Source organism: Mustela putorius, unplaced genomic scaffold (genome assembly GCF_011764305.1).
Source record: "Mustela putorius furo isolate JIRA1106 unplaced genomic scaffold, ASM1176430v1.1 tig00000738_pilon_pilon_pilon, whole genome shotgun sequence".
Taxonomy (NCBI): Eukaryota; Metazoa; Chordata; class Mammalia; order Carnivora; family Mustelidae; genus Mustela; species Mustela putorius.
Genome location: NW_025421463.1, coordinates 6,286,159 through 6,295,729, shown reverse-complemented (window position 1 = coordinate 6,295,729; position 9,571 = coordinate 6,286,159).

Here is a 9,571-nt window from a genome sequence, read left to right as displayed (position 1 = left end):
CCGAGCGGATTAGGAGATAGGGGTCGGCGACCCGGTGGCCACGCGGCGGGACTCCCCCGGGACCCCTGCCGCACCCGTCCCGGGCTCCCGCCCCCTCCCCGAACCCGTAATGCCGACTGCTACCTGGCGGGGAGCTTGTCTCGTGTCGGCTCAGGGCCTGGCGAGCTACAAGCTTGGGCGCAGGGAAACCTCACGGTGGACACGCTCACCGGGGAAAGGAGAAGCCTGAGGCCCACCGAGGCTGTCCAAGGTCACGCAGCCAGGATGCGTTGGAGCAGCACTGGGGTTCAGGCACTTCTGGGGGGACTCAGGTTGTGCGATGGAGCTGGGGTGGGCGTGGGCAGAAGAAAAGAGGTCAGTGTTAGGGGCCGGGGACTGGAGATTTTGAGCCAACCGCCAGCCTGTCACTCCCCACCTAGGACCTCCTGAAGGAACAGGGTTCACTCCCCTCCACACCCTTCAAAAAACTCCCCAAGAACGAACACACACACACACACACACACACACACACACACGGCAGAAAAACAAGCAAAAACTTCCTCTGATCTCAGAAGATAGCAGAAGCTCCCCCCACTCTGAGAATCCTTAAGGGCAGGAAACACCAGGGGTCCCAGAGAAGACCCCTCTCCAGACCTCCCCACCGCAGTCTACAGTAGGAAGGCAAAACCCTGCTGGGCATGTGGACCAGGCAGTGGAAGGAACCGGAAGGAATGGGAGTGAGCTGTGGTGTGGGGGTGGCTGAGGAGACTTTTACTTTCTCCTTTCACAAATGTCTATATATATATTGTTGCAAATTAACTTCGCAATTAAAAACTTTAAAAAAGTCCTCCACAATTCAGGTCCAGCTCCAGTTTTCCAGGAGGTGTTTTCTGAGAGGCCTGGGTTCCCAGTGCTGGAAGGGCACTCAGAAGGCTGCGGATGTGGGATGTTTGCTGCAAAGGTGGAGGAGAGGGGCTGTAGCTCTTGGGAGTCATTGGCCAAGGCCACACCCAGGCCAGTCCTGATTTGGAGTCTGGCCTGTCTCGCTGCCTCGCCTGTATTCTTGACTTGAGGAAAAGACACACACTGGGGCTCTGAACCACCGTGGCTACCTCGTGGTCTCTGCATAGTGCCGGTGGTCGGGAGGGACCAGAACATTTCTCAAAAGGCCTCAATCCTGGGGGATGCTCTTTGACCACCGGGATCCTGCCCAGTGGTCCCTGAGCACATGCTTTTCACACCCCACCCCTCCCCCAGCCCCAGGATGATGCCCGCCGTGCTCCCCAGATCTCTCTGGGTGTCAAGGATCATGAGCTATACCGTGGGAGCCAAGCGAGGGCAAGCTCTATATGATGAACCCTCAGAGTCCCGCGTGCATGGATGTGAGCTGGTGCTCATTGGAGCATTGACCTGGAAACCCCGCCAGGCAGCACAGCCTGGGGGAAGAAGCATCACCCTGATGGAGAGGTGAGCCAGGCTCTCTGAAGACAAGCGCAGGCAGAAGGGGGCCTGTGAAGTCCTGCAGGTGCACGAGGCATCAGAACTCCTGGTGCATCTACGCGTTCTGTAAAGACAGAAACACATGCCTCACATCCCCAGGAGAAACTGTTGCAGAAAATCCAGACACACACATGCCAGGCCGAGAGAAGGGGCTGCTGCCAAGGGCTTAGGCACCAAAGGGTGCCTAAGGGTGCGGCTTAGGCATCAAAGGGTGTCACTATTATGTGGCCCTAACCCATGAGATTTGGGGACAATTGGATAAACGGGTTCAAAGGCTTGAGTCAAATTTTGTTTAAACTGATCTGTTTTAACCCGGAATGGCTTTTTAGACCTGTGGTAGGAACACACTGCTCCCCTGCTTCTAAACCCATCAGTGGTTTCCCTGTCCCTTATGGAATAAATTCCAAACCCCTTAAGAGGTAGTACTGTACCGCCTAGTGGTCAAGCCCATTTCTCCGGGGCTGTGGAAGAGGCTGTGCCCCCCCATTCCTAACACAGAATCCCTCCAGAGATGGCCAGAAACAGATTCTCAGGGGAACTCCTCTCAGACTTGAATTGTCCCCACATTTTCCCTCTAAAGTCTCGTGTCTCTAGGCTTTTTATTTCTTACTTATATTCCATTCTTAGGGTAAGGGAATTCTGCCCTAAATGAACAAGTATAGTTATTCATTCAAAATATATGTTTTGAGACTGACTTTGTGCCAGGCAAAATGCCAGGCCCTGGGGAGAGCTGGAAATAAGACAAACTCGGAGTTTATATTCTAGTAGGAAGGCAAGCAGTAAACAAATGAATAATTAAATAAATGAGTTTATTTATAATAGTCATGAGAACTACAAAGAAAATGTAAAAAGTAATATTATAGAAAGTTGTAGGCGGTTTGTGTGTGTGTGTGTGTGTGTGTGTGTGTGTGTGTGTGTTGGTGGGGGCAGATTTGAGAAATTGGCATTATTTGTAAGATTGTCAGAAAAGTCCTGCTTATGAGCTGAGACCTGAATGACCTGAGAAACCAGCCATGCAGAAATCTGGGGAAGGACTTAGTGTTCTAGGCAGAGCAGATGGCTTGTGCAAAGGCCCTGCAGCAGAAATGAGCTTGGTGTGTTCCAGGAACAGAAAGAAGGCCACTGGGGCTGAAGAAGAGTGAACTTCAGGGGAGAGAGGAAATCTGGAGAGAAAGGCAGGGTGAAGTCATGTAGGGCGTCACAGGCTAGGGGAGGAGAATGGGTTTGATTCTAAGCCCAGCTGGAAGGCTTGAAGTAGGGAAGTAACATCACATGGTTTGTGTTTGTAAAAGATCACTCTCGTGGTTGCATGGAGACTGGGTCGTATCAGGGTAGGAGAGGAAGCAGGGAGACGAGCTAGGGGCCCGGCAACCATCCAGGTGAGAGGAATGGAGTCTTGGAGGTTGGATGACCGAGAGAACTGGATGGATCATATAGAGGTAGATTTTGCCACTTGGGTCCTCCAGGCAGCAGATGGGGTTGGTTCTACAAGTGGTTGATTGGAGGCTGTGAGCTGTGAGAGCCTCAGACCTCAGTGCAGATCTGCCAAAGTCTTGCCCAACCCAACAGGGAGCTCCAGGGTCAAGACTGACCATTAGGGAATCTTGCATTGGGCAGAGATGCCCAGTCCCTAACACCCTTTTCATGCTTGGTCATTAACTGGGAGCTGCTCCAGAAGAAGATGGCTTCAGCTCAGAAGCTGGGGTGAGACCCGCACACAAACCTGCACACGGATGTTTATAGGCACTTTATTCATAGTTGTCAAACTTGGGAGCAAACAAGATGTCCTTCAGTGTGTGAACTGGTACATCCAGATGGAATCTTAAATACTGATGAGAAGAAAGGAGCTATCGAGCCATGAAAAGACATGGAGGAACCTTAAATGTATATGACTAAGGGAAATGAGCCAGTCTGAAAAGGCCACATGCTGTATGACTCCACTTTCATGACATTCTGGAGAACTGAAAACTATAAGGACTGTAGAAAGATCTGCGGTTACCAGGGGTGCCATTGGTCTCAGGGCCCGAAGAGGGATCCGCTGTCTCCCTCCTGCACTACCCATTGTAAATACCCCTTGCCCTCTTTTTACCTCTGCTGAGAAAAGGTGGGAGGAATATTCTTTCCTTCCTGTACACTAGTGAAGTCCATGGTATAATACATCCACTCAACAAATGTTTATTGAACCGAGGTATGTTGTTGTTGTTGGGGTAGGGAAAACCTTCAGGCTACAGCAAAGTCATGTCTAAAAAAATGCGAGAACGCTGCTAGTTTGGCACCTGGTAGTTTCTGCCCACAGGCCCGTGATGGACTCGAGGCTTGAACTCGGGGCTTCGGGTGACCAACTCATTTCAGTTTAGCGCTACAAGTCCTGTGTCCTGGGAAACCTCTCCAACCTGGGAAGATCGGGCTGGTTGGTCACACGAGCTCTCTCCAAATCACACATCCCCAGGTGCCCGTACATAATGGGTATCGATCAGGACATGACTCTCCCTCTTCCTGCCTTCCTAAGCCCCCACATTCTTCCCTCCACTACAGCATCTCCCACTTTACCTGTCTCCTGCAAGACCATGAGCCCCCCCAGGGCAGGGCTCTGGGGGACTGGCACTTGTGGCTACTCAAACTCCCAGCAAAAGCAGGCAGTTCCTCTTGGGGTGTGTCTGGGAGCTAAAGAACTTCCTTGGGTCGCCTGGGTGGCTCAGTGGGTTAAGCGTCTGCATTTGCCTCAGGTCATGATCCCAGCGTCCTGGGATGGAGTCCCACATTGGCTACTTGCTCAGCAGGGTGTCTGCTTCTCACTTTGCCTCTGCCTGCCACGCTGCCTGCCTGTGCTCTCTTTCTCTCTGACAAATAAATAAATAAAATCTTTACCAAAGAGAGAGAGAGAACACTTCCTTTCTCTGGGAAGTGGGGAAGCAGGGGCTGAGGGACAAGGAGAGCTGCCACTGTCCATCCTGGACATCTCCATCCTGAGGGTCCAGTCCCCAGCCAGGGATGGACTGTCCCAGAATCAGAGCTGCCTTAGTCTCTCCTCGTCTGTAAAGTGGGCTCATGGTAACTATCACAGAGTGAGAATGGGAAAAGAGCAGATGAGATGTACATAAAATCTTCCAGGGACTCAAGGTCGAGGACAATTTCTCACCATGTTCTTTTGTATGCCCAGGGCACAACACAGTCCCTGACCCTTAGTAAATGCCCCAAACATGCCATCCCTTCCTTATTTATTTCTAGCACATATTAGGTGCCCAGTAAAGGTTAATTTCCTCTTCTACTTTTTTTTTTTTAAGATTTTATTCATTTATTTCACACACAAAGAGAGGGCAAGTACAAGCCAGGGGAGGAGAAGAGAGAGAGGGAGAAGCAGGCTCCCCGCTGAGCAAGGAGCCCAATGCGGGGCTCGATCCCAGGACCCTGGGATTATAACCTGAGCGAGAGGCAGATGCTTAGCCAACTGAGCCACCCAGATGCCCCCTCTTTTTTACTGCTTTACCTTTATCCCCCAAGTGCCTACAGTGCCTTCCCCCACCGGCACTCTCTCCTTTCTTGGCTCTCCTCCCATCCCCTTCCTGAACAGAGTGGGGAGTCATTCCGACTAAGGTATACATCTTCGATCAACATACCCCAGCCTGAGACCTTCCAAGGGAAAACAGCGCTCAGAAATGTTTGCCTATTAGCAGCAAATTCCCCCAACGAGGAGCCCGGCCAGGGAGAAGGGGCAGAAGCCAGGGAGGGGAGAGCTTTCCTCTCTGGGGAAGCCCAGAGATTTCCATCCAGGGTTTCTGCCTCCCTGGAAGCAGCAAAAGGAGCCAACCCACCTCTCAGGCTCAGGCAGGAAGCGAGGACATCTGTTCGCAGCTCAGGAGGGGCCGAGAACCAAGGAGGAAGCGGGTGTCCTCCTTGTAGGGGGTCTGGCAGTTGGCTGGAAGGTGTGTGCCTGCAGCCAGACGCAGCCAAGAAAGACCAGGATGAGTGGCTGGCCAGTGAGGCTGTGTCCTCTTTCCGTGGCTGTCCGGGGGCCGGGGTGCTCTCACTGTCTTGCCATCATTCCGCCAGCCGTGGGTGCTCAGTCCATCCCTCCTGCCCACACTTGTTACTCTGTTACTCACCATGGCAAACCCGGAGTTCCACAGTGGAATCTTCCCTAGTTCCCAGATAAGAATGGAAACTCAGAGAGGTTCTGACGTTTGCCCAGGGCCCCACGGTCAGTGCAGGTATGCCTGGGATTTGAACCTGGACGTTCGCAGACTCCACGTTGCACGCTCTTGCTCTCTCTCCAAGTAGATCAGACCCTGAACAAGGAGGAAATAGCCAAGTACATCCTGGGAGCCTCACACTGCCCTGGGCTCAGTTCATCTCCTTCTCCTGGCCCTCCCCGGACCCCGGAGACAGGAGGAGGGGGAGGGCCAGGAACCGCTGTGGGCCCGGCACTGGTTTCTGTTGCAATGATCTGTGACATGTGTTTCCCCCACGAGCCTGAGAACTTCTGGAGGTTTGGCACGGTATCTGTTCCATATCTGGATCACTGGCACCCAGTGTGTGTTCTGGGTGTATCTACTTCACCCGTGATGGAACCTGAGGGCTGATGTCCATTTCTTTAGCTCCGCTAGGAAAGACAGTTTTCTGATAACCCCCAGGATTCTGCAGACACAGCTCCTGAAGGCAAGGAAACCAAGCCTTAGGGCTCCAGGAGCAACCCTTTCTTAACCCATAGGATGGGTATGGGCAGACCTGTCTATGGAGACGACGGAAGGCCTCTAAAAGATAAAAGGTCTCCTTGTGAAGGAGGCTCAGGGACAGGTGGACACTGAAGGGTCAGAGCTGAGGCTTGTGATGGGGTTAGAGGCAAGGGGGTACCTGGGACCTCACCAGATGACCGCTCATGATGTCTGGCAGCTACTTCTTAAATACCACGTGTTTCCTGATCTAGCTCAAGGGACCCAAGGTGATCCCTAGGGAAAGTGGGGGGCAGGTTGGGAAGACTCTCCAAGAAGCTGGAAGAAGGGACCATGCAGGAGGACAGGGTCCAGTGGGTGGTCCTTCTGGCTGGACCCCTGCTCCTGCCCACTGAGTCGACCAGCCCTCTTACTGGCCTTACTGGATGGGTCGGGCCTTGGGTCTCTCTCCTCTAAAGTCTGCCTACCGCCAGCACTGGCTGCAGCCACTAGCAAATTGCACCCACATACAATTTGTTTTTTTTTTTCAGATACAGAAATGGTGATTCAGGGAGGGAAAAGGACTTTCCCGAGATTATACCGCAAGGAGAAAGCATTTGATGATAATGAAGAGGTGGCCCTTGCTCTGCTGTTAAGTGCATGATCTGTTATCATCGAAAACCTCACAAAACTCCAATGGAACAGGCATGCTACTATCACCAGCCCCATGGTATGGTTCGTGAAGCACAGAGAAGTCAAGCAACTTGTTTCAGGTCACACAGCTGCCAAGGCGAGAAGCTGCCATTCAAACCCAGACATTCAAGTTCATGACCACTAGGCTACGTGGACTTTCTAGGAGGAAGCACAGTGCAGGGAAGGCTGTTCTGGCAGGCCTGAAGGGAGGAAAGGGGGGCGTTTGGAGGTTGAAGCAGTGAACAGACCCAGAGAGAGCTATGCTTGGCAGACTGCAGGCCGAAATCATTGTACTCTTCCCCAGGGTCTGCCTTGTCAACCTGCTCGGTTGACCCCATCTTTCCTACTTTGGATGAAATCTCAGGCATCTCTCATAACTTTTTCAGTCACTCTTGGGTTTTTTCCCTATTTTTTAGATATTAGAATCATCTGGTTTAGTAGCAAAGCTTTAAGCTCTGTTCAAAGCTTCTCCTTTCCCTCAAGTCTACCTTAAATTCAAAGACCTGTATAATGAGGAAGGAGGCACTCTTTCTCATTAACGGAACTTCTAAAGTTCTTCAGGGACATCCCCCCCATCACTAGGGATCTCCTAGCTGTAGTTTCTACATGGGCAAAGCCTCCCCGGGCTGGCTGGGTTTAGAGTCCCCTTCAGCTCCTGCCTTTCAGGGTCCAACCCAACATGAATCCTTTGGATAGGATCTCATGCCCCTTCCCTGCTTTCCCTTCAACCCCCACCAATCCTCTTGGGGCAGGGTCCTCATTCAGAATGACCTCAAACCAGCCACATTCTGCAAGGTTCCCTCTGGGGTCCTGGGAAACACACTTGCATCCTGGCCCCCAGAGGTTGGGAGAGCAGGCTAGTCCCCAAGCAGCTCGGTCCTTGCCTCGCAGAAGCGGAAGCAGAAGCCTAGCCAGCCTCTCCACTTTGTCGCTCATCCTCAACCTCAGGGGACACATGCCATGCCCTTGGGTTTTCTGAAAATCCCCTTGCTTGGCCACACAGCCCTGGAGGGCTGAGGGACCAGGAGCACCTCCCCTTTGCAAGTCTATGCTTTGGAATGGGGGTACCTGGTCTGGACTGGAGCGGGCAGCAGAGCTGAGGAGAAAGGGAGGGATTGGAGTGGTACTTCCATTACAGGTCCCTCGGTCACAAACACTGGAGACAGGCCAGAAAGGGATGAGTCAGAGGTGAGGCGCAGGGTTCAGACCCCACCAGTGGAAGGCAGTGAGTCAGGCAGCCCGTGGGGGCCAATTTGCAGTCCGGAGATTGGTTTTGAATACGGAGCCTGAGGGTGTCACATCAGGGTAGAGCAGAGGGGTTGAAAGCATGGACTTTGAAGTTAAGGTGTTTGGGTTTCAATTCCAGCTCCGCACACAACTTATCAAGGGTGCCACCCAGAGGAAGTGACTCGGTCTCTCTTGCCAGTTTCCCTGGCTGCACCATGGGAGCAGCAAACCAGAATGAAACTCCAGTGTGAGGCTCAAAGCCTGGCTCATGTGGCCCTCAGCAGGGTTCCCTGCAATCCCAGGAGGAAGAGAGTATTACTTTCACCTCCCATTTTACAGATGGGGAAACTGAGGCACGACAGAGCCTGAGCAACACGCTGTGGAAGGCCCATACAGTCAGGCAGCCCAGCTCTACTTAGTGTGCCCTCACCTACCAAGCTACACAGCAGGATGTGGGCACAGTGGGAAGGATGACTGCACGGGTTCAAATCCCACCTCAACCTCATAGGAATTCGTGAGCCGTAACTTCACCTTTCTAGAACACAGAGAGACCTCATTTCTATATCATGGGTACTGAGCTCTCTGGGTTGTGAGGGTTTAATTAGTTAATCCTTGTAAAGTCCACTCCGTCTGTATTAACTGTCCTTAGAGCAGTTCTTGGTTGGAAGGATGATTAGAGGAAGCCCCTCTCCTCTGTTTTACAGAAGAGGAGGCAGAGGCCCCAGAGAGAGTGACTGACGGCACTGAGATCACAGAGTGGCAGAGCTGGGACTCACCCACTGCTTCTCAATGATCTGGAAGCTGTTATGTGGGAGGATGGCATTGAGAGTTGGTGAGCAAACCCCCGGAGCCCCTGGGCGGGAAGTCAGAGGGATGGTCAAGTCCGGATACACAGGTCTGGAAGAGATCTCCTCTTACCCAAGAGGTGCTTGAACAAAAACCCTCTCACACCCATCACCTCAGGCCTCCCAAGAACCCTGCCAAGCAGGGACTCCCGGCTTCCACAACAGCTGAGGGGCACGAGGGCTGGAGAGGGGAAGTAAACCGACCCCTGGAACCCAGACAAGAGTCTCCTTCTGGTGGCAGGGGTGAAAGGCAGGCGGAGGAGGGATGAGTGTGGAGGAGCAGATCAGGGCTGATCAGAACAGAAAGCTTCCGCCGGGACTTCGACATGGAAACTGTGCCAAGGGAGCCTGAGAGAGGACGGTCACTTTAATGAGTCCCTGTGGGGGACCATCTACAATTGCCTTTTCCAAAGTGCATCCTGTTGCCTTGATCACAGACAGGAGTATCGGAGCCTTAACAGAGAACCCCTAGGGACCTCCAAATCCACCCCGGAAGAATGCGTGACTCGTGCTGGGATTTCACACCATGAGATGAGGGGGACAGAAGGCTGGCAGGGGGGCCTGTCTTTATGCCTCAGCACCAAGAACCCCTGCCACCTGCTTTGTCCCATTTTCACCAGCCCATCTCGGCTCTGCATAGATGTTTCCCTCTGGCTCATAAAGGCTAATTGCTAGCAG